The following is an 18,616-nucleotide window of genomic DNA, read 5'->3' as shown; positions in this document are numbered from 1 at the left end:
TATGTAAGTAGTTAGGTGAGCTAGTTTATTATTTTCTTGTTGTGTGTATGAATTCTCTTGTAAGAACCTAAACCCCTGTTGGGTGAATGGTCTTAAAGGATTACTTGCTGCTATATGATATGTGCACTTATATATTTTAATAAAGCTACTTCTATTTAACCTGGTGTGTTCATTTGAGAGAAGGGGTGGTTCTAAATTCAGTGTTTTGACCCAACCTCAGTCACTCACTACCAAAGAGGGTTAAGAAGTTAAAAGCTTGGATTTTAAGTGTTAAACCAGAGGTGCCTGGCAAGGAGTGTAACTGTGACTCTTGCCTTTTAGGACCTTGGTTTTATATACCTTCTGGGCTCAGAGATCCCCTGGCTCTGAGTGGACCAGTATACAGGGGTGGTGGCAGCCTACCTTCTACCTTGCAGGGTTGTTGTGAGCGTACACAGCCTTGGCAAGGGTGAAGTATTAGCTTTTTGGTTCCAGTCTCATTTCCCTAAGGGTGGGGGTTTGAGCCTGATGCATGATCCCGGGACCCTGAGGGTCGGGCGGGCATGACATGGCTGGCAGTGGTGAGGATCGAAGCCATTCCTGCTCTTAAGTGAACACGCTGTGTGAGATAAGTGCATTGCAGCAAGTTGTAAATTTTAAAGAGACTTCTGACACAATTGTTTGTTACTTTGGGTAGTAAGGTTAGTGCAGAATGTCGCAAAAGATAAAAACCAGATCTCAAAAGAATGGAGCCGAGGATGTGCTCCTGGCAGACACTGCGTTGCCTAGTCAGCTTGCTCAGCTGGAAGAAGGCGCTGCTGCTCTGTCGTTTATACCTCAGCCTTCTGTGGATGACAAGGAGTTCGTGTCTAAGCAAACTGAGGATAGCGAAGATGAGGAGGAATCAGATTTGGATGAGGAAGAGCTGCCTAGGAGCATGCAGCGCTACCTGGTTAAGCAAATGAAGCTGTTGTCCCTGCAGTTCAAGGCTATGGAGGAAGATCGCCGGAGTAGGGAAAGCTTTGCTCGTGAGATGCAACAACTGCGAGGAGGAAGACCAGACCTCCATAAAAAATCCTTTCCGACCTTTCGTGAGACAGATGACATCTTTACCTTCTTCCAAGTTTTTGCTCACTCTTGTAGAGATCAAGGTGTGCCTAAAAAGTACTGGATGAGTGCTTTACGCATTAATGCTGAAGGCGAGTTGAGAGAACTGTTGAACTCTTTGCCACTGGAGTATGCAGATGATTTTGACTACTTTTATGCTTTGGCCAAGTCTCACTTTGCGTTAACAGCAGAGGATTGTTTTCGGCACTTAGAAACAGACCAGAAGAAGTCTCGGGAAAGCTTCTCAGCCTTTGCTGCACGGATGGGCAGAAATGTGGAACGTTGGGCTGACACAGCCGAGGCTGTAACTCGAGAGGAGGTCTTAGATCTGTTTGCTAAAGAACTGTTTTACAGACGCCTCCCTCGAGATTTGATGGCTCTGGTCAGAGACCAGCAGCCCCGTTCTTTGACTGAAGCAGGCATGCTGGCAGATCGTATGTTTAAAAACAGAGCTGGAGAAAAGTATACTTTGTTTCGGAGACCGGAGTACGTTCCTGTGGAACCGCCGGGGCGAGAGACCGCAGGTATGCAGAAACCAGGGCAACCGGCGAAGGAAGAGAAAGGGGGGCCTGCTGGCTACTTCAAGGTGCCTTCCGCCCGGCCCGAGGCTGCATTGCAAGAGAAGCCCCGTGGAGAAATAATTTGTTTTAAATGTGGGCAAATTGGTCATAAGGCTAATTCCTGTTCTAAAACCTTGTCTAAGCCCAATCCTGCTGGAAGGAAGAACCCAAAGGTTGCTCCAGTTGCACGTGTGAGAGACTTAACGTCCCCTGGAGCGGAACCTCCTGAACTTTCTTCATGGTCGTCAGCCGAGGAGAATGAAGGAGCAGAATCGGACTTTGTATTTTCTGCCCCAAATTCACAAGACCGTCCTGAGACCCCTCGTGGACCAGTTGTTAAAGCCCTGTCGGTGAGTGTTGTACAAAATATATCCGGGGGCAAAGAGGGAGAAGAAAAGGATGGTTTGCTGCAAGGGAGGGACTGTCCAGAACCTCTTTCATCGGAATGCAAGGAATGGGTTCAAACGCAGTTTTCAGAACCCATATATGTTAACTGTATTCAGGTCATGGGACGGGTAGATTCGGGCGCAGAGCTCTCCAGTGTTTCTGAACACTTGGTGAAGCCAGAGCAATATGTCCCTGACTTACAAGTGACTGTCACGGCGTATGGACCCAGGGCCGTGCAAGCTCGTGTGGCCGAGCTAGTGCTTTCATACAAGAATTGGACTGGGCGCCATAGAGTTCTAGTTCATTCAACCAATAGTTTGTGGGACGTTTTGATAGGAACAGACCTGCTTTTTCTGCACCATAAAGAGACTGAACGTAGGGCGGAGAGGGATGCCCTTGCTAAGTCTCAAGTTTTGTTAGACACCTTGAAATGTAGTGGGAGAGAAGCCAAGGCTTCAAAGGAACGGGCCGTGCGCTTGTCTGAACCACAGGAAAAAAAGTTTGCCTTTGCAGCCCAGAGAGGGGGGCTGATGGAATGCAAAGTGCCGCCTGTTGGCTCTCAAAGAACTAAGACAGCTCTAATAAAGAAGGGAAGCCTCCACAGTTGTAAAAGCAAAAAGGAAGCCAATTCGGCCGTTTTGTTACAAGCGGAGAAATCTGATTCTCTTAATGGCCATTTAATTATGGCTTGGGCTAAAGTGTGTGACTTTGCAGAGGGGAGAGCTGAGAGCCTGCCCGAACAACAGGAAAAAAACTCCTTGCAACCCAGTGTGGGGGAGACAGAGGAATGTAAATTACCGGCAGCCAGCTCTCAAGCCTTTAGGGCAGCTTTATTGAAGGATGAGAGTTTGCAAAACTGCAGGGAAGAAGCCGGGAGAAGCCCTCCTGCCTTATCAGAGACTGTGAAAGTGAGATTTTATTGGGACAAAGGCTTGCTTTATCGAGAACATGTTCCTGGGGGGAATTTCACGGACTGGCAACCAGTCAGACAATTAGTCGTGCCAAAATCTTTTCGCCTGGATGTATTGCAGCTGGCCCATGATGCTGTGACTGCGGGGCACCTAGGTGTGGAACGGACTTTGTTTTTTGTTACCCAACAATTTTATTGGCCCTTAGTGGCTAAGACTGTTAAAGAATATGTAAAGGCCTGTGATATTTGTCAACAGCTTGGGGATGCGCGTGATCACCCCAAGGCACCCTTACAAGTGTCCCCGATTTCTAGGAAATACCTGGTTTTGACTTGCACTCCTGCTGTGGAGGTTGCTGAAGATGCTTTATCTCGGTTACCGGTTCCAGTTGACTGACATTTGATTCATGCCCATTCCACGGACTGATTTCCCGGCTCTGATGACCTCTGGACTGTTTTTAGACCTCGTTTTACTCTTTTACACTTTTAATATGTTTTATGGACTTTTATAAGATTTTATGGCTTATGACCTTTTTTGAACCCGGACCAGCTTTAGGATCACCCCATTTTTTATTCTATCTCTTTATTTTTTAATAAAGTCTTCTCTTCTTGGGTGTTTTAGGGGTCCCTTAATTTTTTTTTCTTTCCTTTTGTTGTTATTTTGTAATTTAGTATATATTAAAAAGGCATAAGTCAAGAAGTAGCTCACTTGCTTAAAAATGTATTAACTTGTTCTTTTTTTTTCTCTCTCTCTCTCTTTCTTTTTTTTTAATATATGTTGTATATAGTGTAATGTTGGTGGAATTTTTTTTTTATATATATATATTTTTTATATTGTTCCCTTATCCCTGGTTGCTGTGGCGATGACGCAGAACTATCCAGAGTTCTGACATCATCTTCCCAAAAAGGGGCGTGTCATGAACCTGTAATGGTCATGAGTTATTAAAAATCTGATGACAACACTTTGGCCCCAGTAAGGGACTCTGGGAGATGGTTACAGTCAGAAAAGACAAGCCTTGCCAATTTGTAAAGTTAAGTTTCATTTTTCCAGCTGAAGACGGTTAGAAGAAGCCTTAACAAGCTGCACCTGTTTATCTTTGCTGATTAGCAAGTGCCTGGCACCCAAGGTCATCCTTGGCCTTTGCAGTTGGAAAACACCGTTGGGAGGGGGGCCTGAAGGCGCGAAAATGTGAGAAACATCGAGAAGAAAGTTACATCAGTCAATTCCTGATTGGTCAATTAATCTTGGACCGTTAGGACCCTTTTCCCTTAAGTATAGGGCTAGGGACCCATAGCCTTTGTTCTCTGTTCTCTGCCTATGCTGACTGGCACCAGAGTTCCAAACCTTTTCTGCCTTATGGTTCCTGGGGTTGCTTATGGGGAAGGCAACCTATGTCTGGTTCCATTGCTTTATGTTGAACATCCATCTCTCTTAGGAGAGGTGCCACGCAACCAACTACCTCGTATGTAAGTAGTTAGGTGAGCTAGTTTATTATTTTCTTGTTGTGTGTATGAATTCTCTTGTAAGAACCTAAACCCCTGTTGGGTGAATGGTCTTAAAGGATTACTTGCTGCTATATGATATGTGCACTTATATATTTTAATAAAGCTACTTCTATTTAACCTGGTGTGTTCATTTGAGAGAAGGGGTGGTTCTAAATTCAGTGTTTTGACCCAACCTCAGTCACTCACTACCAAAGAGGGTTAAGAAGTTAAAAGCTTGGATTTTAAGTGTTAAACCAGAGGTGCCTGGCAAGGAGTGTAACTGTGACTCTTGCCTTTTAGGACCTTGGTTTTATATACCTTCTGGGCTCAGAGATCCCCTGGCTCTGAGTGGACCAGTATACAGGGGTGGTGGCAGCCTACCTTCTACCTTGCAGGGTTGTTGTGAGCATACACAGCCTTGGCAAGGGTGAAGTATTAGCTTTTTGGTTCCAGTCTCATTTCCCTAAGGGTGGGGGTTTGAGCCTGATGCATGATCCCGGGACCCTGAGGGTCGGGCGGGCATGACACCCCATTGCCCTTGCTAATGTAGACAATCGCATCCTGGCTAGAGTTCTTAACACCCGTCTGGCGAATGTTGCTGACCGTCTGGTACGCCCATGTCAGACCAGTGCAGTCCCGGGCCGGCGAATGACAGACTCGTTGTGCCTCTTGCGAGAGGTGTTTGCCACCACAGCAAGGGCGCCGGGGCTGGGGGTTGAAACAGAAGAAAGAGCGAAGAGTGTCAAGAGTTGCGGCGGCGGAGAGGGCCTTTTCCTGCTCCAACTGGATCAGGAGAAGGCCTTTGATAACATCCACCACGACTACCTCTGGGAGACGCTCCATCGGAAAGGGATCCCTACTCGCTTTGTCTCCCATCTGCAGTGGCTCTACCGAGATGCAACCGTAATCCCGCCACTGAATGGTTGGCGGGGGGTGGCAATACCGGTATGCTCAGGAGTGCGACAAGGGTGCCCGCTAAGCGCGCTCCTTTATGTGCTGGCCCTTGACCCCGCTTTAGCACTGGTCGAAGCATTAGGGTTGGTGGGCTTCTCGGCACAACCGCCAGTACTCCGCCTACTGTTAAGGGAAGAGTGCCCGGGGATGGTGTCAGGGTCGACACGAGAGCCGCTGCAAGAAAGACCAACAGAAACTACAGCGGCTTGGGTGGGACTGGTGGCGCATGCGGACGATGTCACCGTCCTCATTCGGAACCGCACTGAACTAAATGGTGTTCTAGAGGCCCTTCGTGCCTATGGGCGTGGCTCAGGTGCTAAAGTCAACCTGCACAAGAGCTTCGCCGTAGGGTGGACCTGTGAGGGAGCCGGTGAGCCACCTGACCTGACCGTGCAGCCTCTGACGGCCATTCTAGAGGATGAAGTGGGAGAGGTGACCGAGCGACCGAACGAGTTGCCAGCCAGAGTGGAGACGGTGGTGGAGGATGTCTCTATACTGGGAGTTAGATACTCACTGGCTCACGGGGGCAACGGCTTTCGAGAGTGGGAGCGCTGGGTGCAGGCTGTCGATGCTCGATTGGAACTGTGGTGGCACTGGCGATTAGGCATCTTCCAAAAAGTCATCTTCCTAAAGACCTACCTGTACCCTATCGCCATGGCCCTAGCTAAAGTTTACCCTATCCCGGAAATTCTGCTCCGGCGAGTAGATCGCTTGGTGCTTCGCTTTCTCTGGGGGACGGTCCATTTCCCTCAGAGCTGAGCGGTAGCCTCCCGCCCGCACGAACAAGGCGGCCTGGCGCTACCAGCGCTAGGTCCAGCCTGCTTGGCAGAGTTTCTCGCCCAAAACTTTGGGGCCTGGCGGGATTGGGAAGAAGCCACGGGAGCAATTGCGCAAGGAAGGGGAATGATGTCACCACCGCCGCCAGCCTGGGTGGCCGCTTTCGCCTCGGGATGGCGAGATACGGCATGGGCGGAGAAGTGGTGGGACACGGACCAGCTAACCTTTCGCGTGTCGCCTGCTTGGCGGGCGACCGTGCCAGCCTATCTTATTCCGGTGCTCTCAGCAGTAAAGCAATGGGTAGCACACGCCCCATGGGTCAGGAATAATTCGCTCTCCGGCCGCCACTTGCGCCATCATCTGTACTGGCGCATGGTGGAGGAGTGCCTGTTTCGCACTGAGGCAGAACGTCGGGCCGCCTGAGTTGACCAGTCCCTATATCTACGGGAGAGCCGGTACCCGATCCCCCTCTTTCGAGAACGACGGGTCCCACTCTACCTGTGGGATATTCATTGGCGGTGGTATCACCAGGTAGCAGATATAGTGACGGCCCGTCCGTGGCTATTGGAGGAAGCCCAATTATGCAGACGGCTCCGATGTGTCACTGAACGCCGAGGGGCGGGGATGGTGCTGGTGGGCGGAGAACCTTGAGAGACCATGCAACATGTAGTGTCCACCTGCCCTGCCTCCCGATGTGTATGGGAAGGGCTGGCTCAGGCGCTGCGCTGGCCGAGCCTGGCCCATCAGCACTGGGAAGCGGTGATCTCTGGGGAAGAGCAACCGGGGCTCCGGGGTCCCAAGCGGCCAAGGGGGGCCCGGGGTCAAGAATGTTGACCGGTTCCACCCTCCACCCTCCGCCTCGTCAATCTCACTGTTCTGAAGGGCCTATGGGGGGCGCGCCATTGGGAACGGATTACACAGAAGGAAAGCATGCCAGAGGGCACGGTACGCTACATCGTGGCGTCCCTACGACGATTAGCAGGCTATGAACGGGGGCGGATGCCATCGGGGCATTGGGCCCGCCTTTGGCCCTGGATGACGGACACCCCCCCACCCATTACTTGAACTATGGCCTATAAGCCTTCTGGCCGCATTCTTTTGGACTCTGGTTTCTGGTTTGTGGACTCTGACCTTTGGGTCCTGGACATTGTATGGACATTATATGATTTCCTCTATTTCCTCTATTTCCTGTATATATTTCTGTATATATTTCTGTACTACTTGTTGGTTTTATTATTATCGTTCTTGAATTTTTTACTGTTATTGGATTTGGATATTAAATGTCAGCTTCCGGATTCTGGACTTTGGACTGTTGCCTCTGGATCTTGGCTTCTGGACTGGACTTTGGCCCTTGGAATTTACATCCTGGATTCTGGACTTCGACTTGGATGCTGTTCCTGTGCTGAGTACTTTGGGGGGTACCTTGGGGAGTTAATGTTGTTGTTGTTGCCTTTGGTTTCGGGTTTGTTGGTCTTCAGCCGTATATGTAGTGGCTGAGTACCTTTTTTGTAGTATGGCTTATATCTAATAAAAAATTTCATACCTAAAAAAAAAATTTGATACCTAACCCTAACCCTAACCCTAACCCTAACCCTAACTCTGTTTTCAAGGAGGAAGGACGTGGTTTTCTGGAGCTCCTGTGAAGGGTTTGGGTGAGCGCGATTTTAACCCCCTTGGGGGGGTTGAATTTCTTCAAAAATAGTATCTGGACATTCCTAAGACTGTGGGGATTCTTTTGAGACCACTTGTGTAATTTGGGGATGTACGGGGGGGGAGCAATAGGTTCCCCCCCCCAACAAGGCCTACTAATCCCAAACAAACCTCCCCCCGGCTGGGGGAAGGAAGGACTTTGAAATGGAGGCCAAACAGCTCATAGAAATAGATAGAAAGCTCAAACAAGAGCTTCGCCAGAGAAAAGGAGAGAGAGTTAAAAAGAAAGAACTCCCTCATAAAGGTGAAGGCCAACTGGGGAGTTGGGAGGAGAAAGAAGAACCTTCAAACAGGATTGGAGTGCAAGCTGGAGCCTCTTTATCCAGCAACCTCATTAAGATTCTTCAGTTTGTAGAGAATACAGAGTCACCTAAGCCTACAATGCAATATATTACAGAGGAAAAGTCAGGAGAAAAGAAAGAACTTATACAAGAGCAGATAAAAACAACAGATGAGATGAATGAAATGAATTTAGAAATGCAATTAAACCCTGGGAATATAATAGAATTCCTAAAGGAAAATCAAACAAACTTAGAAACTTCTAAGAAAATCGATGTGTTACCTACCCCATTATCTGTTAAAGATTCCAGAGATTGTATAATAAATCTTACAATGTCTGCAGGATTTATAGAGGAAAAAGCAAGCATGCAAAAAGAAAGTAAAGCAAACCTGCAAAATGCAGAGTTGCAAAATGCAAACCTGCAAAAAGCAAGCAAAGAAGACTTGCAAAAAGCAAGCCTGCAAAAAGTAAGCATGCAAACTGAAAACTGCAAACTCCAAACTGCTAATAATGATGTAATTGACCAGGCCTGGGAATACTCTCAGCTAGATACAAATCCTGAAGTAGATTCCAGAGATTGTATGGTAAATCTTGCAACTTCTGCAAGCTTTGTAGAGGGAAAAGCAAGACAACAACAAGAAAATAAAGCAAGCCTGCAAAATACAAGTCTGCAAAATGTAGCAAGCAAAACAAGCTTGCAAAAAGCAAGCCTGCAAAATGCAAACCAGCAAAAAGCAAGCAATACAAGCTTGCAAAAAACAAGCCTACAAAATGCAAATATGCAAACAGTAAATATGCAAACTGCAAACTGTAACATGCAAACTGCTAATAAGGATGTAAGTGACCAGGCCTGGGAATGCTCTCAGCTACATACAAATCCTGGAGTGGAGCAACCACTTGTAAATCCTGATATGGATGTAGCAGCAGCAGCAACTCAATTAGATCTACACGAGTCAATGGAGAACTCTGAAGCAACAGAGGCTGATGCATCTGCAATTGTGATGGAAGATGAAGAAAGAGAAGTCTATGGTCCTGAAGGACTACCTGTAGTAGAAGGAGGAGCTAGAGAGACCAGAATTCTGTTGCGTTGGAAAGAACAATTAAAATCTGGATGGCTAAATTATCATACCTGGCTGCTAGCTGAGCCATGTGGATCTTGGGACATGTTAAAACTATGGGGTTTTCTTGTTGCCCATATTGCAGTATTTCCTCCCCCTGCAGGCCCTAATTTAACCAAACTTAGCCGTGATGCTATTTTAGGTTGGCTGGACAAGACACACACGACAATGCTGGCAGCTTTACAAGGAACCATTCCAGGTACCATGGAGGAGATGGCGTTACACCGGACGGTGACTTTAGGTATAGTGGAAAGACTATTAGTAGGGAGACGTGCACGTACCTCCACACGAACATTACCCACCTGGCTTGAACCGGCAAAGATGGAGAGAATGATACAAGACCTAGCCAGAGAATGGGAAACAAAAACCAGTGTTAACTGTTGTCCACTTATCTGGCAGTCGATAGGACAGGCAAACTCTACAATACAACGTCAGGATTATATTGAATGGCTGTGGCGCCTAGTGGGACATCTTAAGTTTTGGCGCAAGACTGCACGTAGAGTCGCGATGGAGACACCTAGCGGCGGAGCAGACAATCGAGATGACTGAGAACGAGAGACCGTGGCAGCTGAAATCGAACGGCGGTCGGCCGTACCTCCAGATCCAGATCCAAACTTGGAAATAATGGCCCAGAATTCTTGCGAGGGGGCTTCTCTGAAAGAGGGGCCTCCGCAAACGGGTGAGGGACAATCGGGAAATTTCCATTTACCTTTGCAACAACAAGCATCTAATTTTAAAGAAGGTGGTGGGCAATGGGGAGGAGGAGCTAGGGAAGAACTGATAAATACGATGAGGGTGGAAGTATCGGGGCCGATACAAGGGAATAGGGGACTCTTAGAAGGGGTGGTTGGGAATCGTCAAGAAACAGATTCGTCAAAATAAAATAGACCAAAAAGAGAGTAGTCTCAAAACAGTATAATATTTTTCAAAATAAAAATCTGGAATAGAAATCCCTCTTCTGTGTATATCTTTAGAATGCAAATCCAGGACAGCTTTTTGCAACAAAAACAGAGATAAGCTATTAATTAGTGCGTAGCAGAGAGAAGTTATGGCTCCCCAGTGAGATGTCAAAAACTGATCAATCTGGCAAATCTCTTTTAAACAGCAACAATTTAAGTCAAGTAAAAGAAAAATATAGAAAGAAGGGTGCTTGCCTGTTAGTGCGTTCTCTCTTAGAAGGTAAGATGAACGTTCGCTTTAACAGATAGAGCTTGCTGTTGAAAATCCGTCCCACCTTCGTCGGCTGGACCTCGTCCCATAAATTAATGAGATCTGGTCGTCCCAACAAAAATAGGCTTTGAGGTTAATCTCTTCGTTTCTCCCTACCCGGGAGAAGTTTAATCAGTCAAAAAAAAAAGAAAAAACTGACTGATATATCTGAATAAGCTTCTTTTGAGGCAGGAGCCCGTCTCAAAAGCAGGCACAGGCTAAGTCACCCTTCCCGGAAGTTTGCCATTAATTGTTTCGATCCTGGGAACTGCATTTTGTTTACTTAACTATTGGAGAGATAAGGCTGTCTGCACTGTTTATACTGTGATGTCACCAAGTTTGGAGTATTAACCCAATTGTTGCTGAAATAAGAAGTGGTTTTCCTATATTTTTCTTTTAAAATGGCAATTAAGAAAGTGGCTGAAAATCTGGAAATAACTATGTTTCAGAAAATAATGGATGAGATTGAGATAACGAAAATTGAATTGAGTAAAATGAAGCAGGAGATTAAAGATATAAGGGTCCCTGTGAGAGAGGTGACCCTGGAAGGGGTCCCTGTGAGAGAGGAGACCCCGGAGATTGGAACAGGGGTTCCTGTGAGAGAGGAGACCCTGGAGACTGGAATAGGGGTCCCTGTGAGAGAGGAGATCCCGGAGATTGGAACCAACGTGGAACAGGAACAAGATTTGGAGTCTATGGACTTTAGAAATAAAATCTATTGTTTGGAACTCAATGTTATCTCTGAAGAAATGAATGAAGATTCTAGAGATAAAGTTATCAATGGCATGGATAATCTTCTGGACTGGAATGATGTGATGGAGCCCAATATAGAGAAAATCTATGGAATTAACTGCAGCCATGTGACAATGGAAAAACTTTTAAGAGATGACCCAGTGCATTTTGAAAAAAAGAACAGAGATATGATTTTACAGCAGTATTTCAGCAACCTATTCAGAATGGATGGCAAGAAAATATTTGGGATAGAGGTAATTCCCATCAGACTCTTACTATATGACTATGGCTTTGACAGCAAGATTATTATGGAATACTGATAATGGAAGATTGGATATTGAAATTACTGGACTTAACAAGACTACTGAAGATGGAAGATGGAAAATGGAACTAATAGAGATAATAGAACAATGGCTACTGAAATTATTGAACCTAACAGATTCTGATGTGATGGATTAATTGAAATGTTTATTTTGACTATGGTTATGACAATAAGATTATCATAATTAGTAATGAGATGGATTAATCGATATGCTTATCTGGAAAAAAAAATTGATAGATATATTTCTTAAAGAATTGAAACCTCTCTTTGACTTTTTGTGGAAAGAATAAAGTAATGTTTATGAGATTTGATGATTAAGTAAGATAACTACTGGAGGAAAGTGATTTTATAATATGACTTAAGAGACAGGATTGTTATATATTATAGACTTATAACTGATTTGATCTTTGACAAATGGGAAGTCAATATTTTACTCTTTATTTTTTATTTTTGTTTTTTTTTTTCTTTTTTTCTTTTTGTTTAACTATTTTTGATTTTGTTTTTTGTCTTTGAATGTTTTATGATTTTGTCTTGTATGTTTTATGAAAATCTGAATAAAAATTATTGAAAAAAAAAAAAAAAAAAAAAAGAAGGGGTGGTTGGGGAGCCTAGGATTTCACCACTGTTGCCCTCTGCTGGTTTGCCCTCTGCTGCTCTGCCCTCTGCTCTGCCCTTTCCCTCCTTACAGAATACTGGCGATTGGCATGCAGACATCGCGCCTATGAAGATATCCCAGCAATCGAGCGGTGGATGCCCGTCCAGGAAATCATGCCAAATGCACCCACAACTGCAAGAGCAAGAGCCATCACAGAACACCCTTTTGTCTGCAAATCCATCTGGGAACTGTACTGAGCCTTGGATTGGTACTCCTTTGAATATTGTTTCTCTCCCTGGGACTGGGCAGGGAGAACCGTTAACAGGTATAGGAAGACCTTTATCAGAAAGGGAGACTACAGAGACAATGGGAAGACTAGCAGTAGGTAATGTTGGGAAAGAAATGCAGAAAGATGATGGGAGACCATCCTCTGGAGCGGGTGACATAAGGCAAAATACTGGGGAATCACATTTGCTGTCTGGCGAGGGGGTGAGATGACCTGAAATGAGTGAGACGATGCGCCCGTCCCCGATGACTAGGGCAAGTAGTGGCATCAACCAGAGAGTGTCTGAACCTGCACGCACTTATGCTGCTGCGGCTAGTGGAGGTACTGGAATGGCACCAAGAGCTAGGATGGGGGGTGTGGGTGGCCCCACCCGTGGCACGGCATCGCGCCCAAATTTTGGTTTTGGCTTTGATTTAGAGGCGGAGATCCTTGAGGATGCCCGCTTTCTAGATGAATATTATAGTAAAATACCACAGCGCTCAGACCGCTATGTGGTCCATCCACGATATCGAGGGCCCGACCCCGCCTGCCTAACAAGAGAATATGTGATTCAACAAGTACTTCTTGGGCGCCTAGGGATGAAAAAAGATCATTTTCTGGCAGTCATTACTCCCCCTGGCCTTACGGAGGTTGATGTTTGTTTCGCCTCAGAACGTACCTACCAAGCTTTCTGGGATCGTTGCCGGACGGCCCATCAGCTTAACGCGCGATGTTTTGAGGATTTTGATATTATCCCTCTCTTTCGGGGCAAAAACAAAGTAGTAAACATTGCGTTTCGCACCACTGGGATTCCCCCAGAAGATGTGGGAGTCTGGTTGAGGAAACACTGCACGGTCCTCCTTGATCCAGAACCACGTCTAGATGAATATGGGATTTGGACTGGAGAGTTTCGGGCAGTGGTTGCCCTCCACTGGAACGCAGAGGGAGGTCAAATCCTCCACTTACCAAATTTTTTCTTTATGGGTCCAGATCGTGGAGTGACCCGCTACAGTGGCCAACCACTGGCCTGTTTCCTTTGTGGTTCCTTTGCTCATCGCCGCCGGGACTGCCGGTCGGCCCTCTGTGCAAAATGTGGAGTACGAGGACACGCCACAGCGGCCTGCCAGCGGCCGGTTACCTGTAGTCTGTGTCGCAATGAAGGCCATGTATACCGGTGGTGCCCGCAGGCATGGCTCAATAAGCAAGATCCAGACAGGTACCTAGAATCCATGCAAGAAGCAGTAAGGCATGCCTGGGCAGCCCAAACGGTAGAACGCCAGTAGTCAGAAACAACAGTTAGCAATGAGGCGGGTAGGGGGGAGCGACAAACACCACCAACACTAACCCCACCGAGGGAAGCTAGATGGGGAGAGGGTCAAACTGAAGAAGGGGGCGAAGAGGGCCCCTGGGAGACAGTGAGAGGAGTGCAAAAAGAACATCGCAGGCAACTACCGGTAGCTCGTCCAGAGCCCCAGCTGCACCTTGGCAATCGTTTTCTCGTTCTAGAAGGAAATGTAGACAATGCGGAGCGAGGCAGCTCCACTGAGAATATTCAAAGAGCTCCTTCCGAGATAGCGAGGGCACAAAATGCTCAGCAGCCTGAGGGAAGTAGGCCATCATTGGGCATAGGAATACTAGGGAAGAACATGGGCAGAGATATAACACATGAAGGGATGACGAACAGTCGTCGCCGAGCTACAAAAAGGCAGGTCTCAGAGGCGGCTGGACTAAACACAATAACCCCGCTTAGTTCCCCTAGAAAAATTCCAGGCAAACGTACCAAGGGTATGACAGAAGAGGAGAAAGCACGGGTTTTCTTACACCCCCTTCAAGGGGTATCTATGGAGGAACTTCGCAACTCCTTGATTAATGAACGCATTGAGATGGACATCTTGAAGCAATGTGAGGAACAATGCCAGCAAGATTACCTTGAGCGGCCGACTGAGGACCGTCTGGTGGAGCTAACGGTGGTCTGAGCTCACTGTGTGGACCGCCGCTGGCGCATACAGACGGTTGAAGATCAGCTTGAGCGGGTGGAGAAGGTGGAGAAGGATAGGGAGAAGGATAGGGGAAAGGATAAGGGAAAGGAGGATGGCATGGAGGAGCACAGTCTGGAAGAGTACAATCCAGAGGAAAATAAAAATGAGATGGCCCAGATAGATGCTATTACTAAAATAACTGGAGAGGAGGTGACCATAGAAACTGTAGGGGCACCGAGGATGCTGGTTACGCCTCCCCCAGAACCCCCAGAACCATCAGATACTTCTCCATCTCGGGGAATCATGGAAAACAGTAGGCCTGCACCTGCTGCGCTTGAGGCGCAGGAGGGGGCAGGAAAATAGAGACTAGCCTCCTCTGAGGTTACTGGTAGAGAGCAAGAGAAGGGGTTTTAAAATTTAAAATTCTTGTTTAAAATTCTTGTTTAAAATTCTTGTTTAAAATTCTTGTTTAAAATTCTTGTTTAAAAAATTCTTAAAATTCTTATCTTTAAAATTCTTCGGTTTGTTCTTATTCTTGTTCCTTTACTTGGATTTGGCTAATAAAGGTTGGATTACAGATTGGATTACAGACTTGCACCTATCTTGGATAACTGGACATCGGCTCCTAGACTAGACTGGATTTTGGACTTTGGACTTTGGACTTTGGACGTTGGACGTTGGACGTTGGACGTTGGACTTTGGACTTTGAACTTTGGATCTTGCAACTTGCAACCTTAATTTTGGATGCTGTTCCTGTGTTGGGTACTGTGGGGGTTAATGTTAATGTAAATTTCATTTTGTTATTATTAAGCCACATGAGTAGTGGCTGAGTAATAATTTTTATAATATTTATGTACAATGGTTTATTCCAATAAAAAATTTCATACCTAAAAAATTTCATACCTAACCCTAACCCTAACCCTAACCCTGATTTGGTGGGAGGAGGTGGTAGTTTTTTGGAGCTCCTGCAGATCCAAAACAAAACGTCTTTTTCTTCAAAATCCAGCCAGCATGCCACTGCCTCAAGGCTTGAGGTAGGTGGAGGAGACTCTGGTGCATCCTTTGAGATCAATATGAACCCTGACAGTGGAGGGGATCCTCAAAAAAATGCTGTTGAAGAGAGACCTTTTAAAAATGCTGCAGAGGCCTCCCTGAAAGCAGAGGCCTCCCTGGAAACAATGCCTCGCAGTGAGTACAAAGAGGGATTTTCAAAAGACCAGCTTTCCCTGGGTGGGGAAATGTTTGCAACTCCAGTGACTTTAAAGGAAGGGGGAACCCCTGAAGTATCAGCAGCTGTTGTTGTGGGCCCTCAGATCCCTTTGAATGAGTCTACAAACTTAGAAGAAGCTGGGACCCCTAGGACTCTCATAGAACAAACAGTAGATAAAATGGCTGACTGTGAAGCAGCACTTTCTATGAAAATAAAGCAGATGAAGAGGGACTATATAGAAATTGTATTAGAATATGACAGATTTCAGAAAGAGTGTGCTAGAAGAGAAATGGTCAAACAGAAACAAATGCAGTCTGTTGACAAAAGACAAGAAGAAAGTTTGTCAGAAATAAAGAGTGATTACATAGTTTTTTGCCAGCAGATTTACAGGGCTTGGCAGCAGTTATTGAAACAAGAAAATTTTCTAAATACCTTTTCAAGTATAGAAATTGAAAAATATGGAAGAGACACTTATGATAAAGAAAAGAGCATATTGGTAGAATTTAAAGACGATTATGCAATACAATATTGCAAATGCCTTGCTGAATTGGAAGCTCTGGAATTAAGTGCTCTTAAAGAGACAGTACATGTTAGTAAAACAATTGAGAGACAAAGTGCACAAGCTGCTGAGGCTTGTATGGAATCTTCACAGAATACCTTACAAGAACAAATACAAGAACACATACAAGAACAAAGTTTTGTAGATCTTGAACTTAATCAAGGTGGTAATCAGAAAAAAGAACAAGAATGTATTATTATTATAGATAAAGAAATTGAAAATAATATGCAAATGAACTTTGCTGAACAACTAAGTAATAAAGGAGAAAATGAGGAAGATAGAGGAGAGGAGAAATTAAAAGGAAGAGAGAGCGCCCTCTCTGATATTTCTGAACCAGAAGTAGAATTAGAATTTCTCACAGAAATTTTTGAAACCGATTATGATATGCAAATGGACTTTGTTTCTGTTGAAAAATTAAAATCTGCTGTACCCAATGTGAAACAGTCAAGGGAGAGGAAAATTTTGGCAAAATGGACTAAAATATTGCAAAAAAATCTAACCAAGGTGGAAGATATTATCTTACCAACTGAATTTGAAAAGCATGATATGTTGAGGCTTTGGGGTTATGTGATGGCCCATGTAGCTTTAACCAATGTTCCGACAAAAAATCTGACTAAATACAGTCAACAAAAAGTAGTACAATTTTTGGATAAAACTTATCAGCCTTTAAAAGATGTGCTTTCAGGATGGCAGGTAACATTAAGATTGAAGGAATTAAGCTATTTAAAATCATTAGCGCTGGATTGTGTGCGGAGACTTCTAGTGGCGAGGAAGCCGAAGACGTCTATGGAGGCTTATCCTGATTGGCTAGAAGAAAAACACCTAATAAAATATTTTCAAGATATTCACAGAACTCGACTTACTACGGCTGATGATGAGGCTCCGCCTGTCTTTTGGAGTCAAATTGACAATAAGGACACGTTAGTGCCAAATGAGGAATTTAACATATGGTTGGAAAAAGTAATTGATTGTCTAAAACAGAGGCAGAAAATCATAAAACAAAGAAGTGACGATAAACAAGAACGAGTGGAGTCAACATCGGTGGCGGTGGCGTCGAGAATCCAGTCTGAAGCTCGGGTCCCGATTGAGGAAGTTCCCAAAAGGAGAACGGAAGCGGTTGCTGAGATCGATGAGGAGGAGAGACGGGCCCAATCGGTTTTGCAGGAGGTATCTTCTAAGGAAGCGCCCCTGACAATCGGTGAGGTGATGGGGATGCAGGGAGATCTGGAAACAATGCAGAGTGGTAGATTAAAAAATAAGGGAAGAAGTAGAAAGCTTAATGAAAAAGGAGGGGATTGTACAGACAGTAGTTCAGAGCAGGAAAAAACACCCGAGACGGTACGAAAAAGACCTAGAACTGGATTAGTAGGGAAGGAAGAAGGGGTAAAGCGATTGAGACTGCTCAGAATTGTATAACAGATGTAACCGATGAGTCCTTATTGGAGGGAATCTCAGTAATAGAAACAGAGTTGGGAAGCCGAGGGAAGGGTTATGTAGGTGATACCGGTATGGCTTCTGGCGCTTGTGGGTTTTCTTCCTTTCATAGGCATGGAGAAACATTTCTGCAATCGAGGGTGGAACGAGGAGGAGTGAAAGCGAGACAAGAGACTTTTCTAATGGACATTGAAAGAGAAGCACGATCCACATTAACATCGAAAGACATTTTTTTGAATGGAAACATAAGGACAGATTCTGTGAGTATTGTGGAGAGTGCTCCCTCACCTGGTATGCAGAGTCCTATTAGAGCATCATTGGTGCAAAGGGAACAAGGAGAAGCTAGTACAACTTATGAGTCTTTAGGTCAGTCCCATCGGAGTGGTTCTGGACTTTCGCAATCTCTTTCTTATGCAAAGGCAACAAGAGGCAATACTCAGAGGAAGGACATTAATTCATCAATGCCTAGGTGGTATTTTGAGGGGGATGAAGAAGATTATTTAGAGAGTTTCCTTAATACTGCTTCAGAGGATAGAGATCCTAGAAAGAGATATGTGGTACGTTTTCATTATGTAGGAACAGAAGCTGAAAAAGACACGAGGGCTTATGTCACTAAAGTGTCTATAAGAGATACTCTAAATTTTCCCAAAGAGGATATTGTGGCTATGATACAGTTACCTGGTTCCAAGGAGACGGATGTCTGCCTTGCTTCAGAGCGTGCTTACAGACAATTTTGGACGGCCAGTAGGGCTGCCTGTAGAGCAGATAACTTACTTTTGAGAGGTTATAAAATGATACCATTGTTTCGTGGGGATACTAGAGTACTCACGATCAGTTTACGTACTACTACTGTTCCGGCACAGGATGTAGCACTTTGGGTGATGAAATATGCAGACATTTTAATGGGTCCAACTAAAAAATATGATGAAGAAGGTTTCTGGACTGGAGAATACCGATGTGTGGTTTCTTTTAAAAACTGCTCTGAAGGGACTAGGCAGGGTTACATACCTAAGTATTTCTTTTTAGGATCAGATCGGGGAATTACGA

Source organism: Rhineura floridana, chromosome 11 (genome assembly GCF_030035675.1).
Source record: "Rhineura floridana isolate rRhiFlo1 chromosome 11, rRhiFlo1.hap2, whole genome shotgun sequence".
NCBI lineage: Eukaryota > Metazoa > Chordata > Lepidosauria > Squamata > Rhineuridae > Rhineura > Rhineura floridana.
This window is presented reverse-complemented; position numbering follows the sequence as displayed.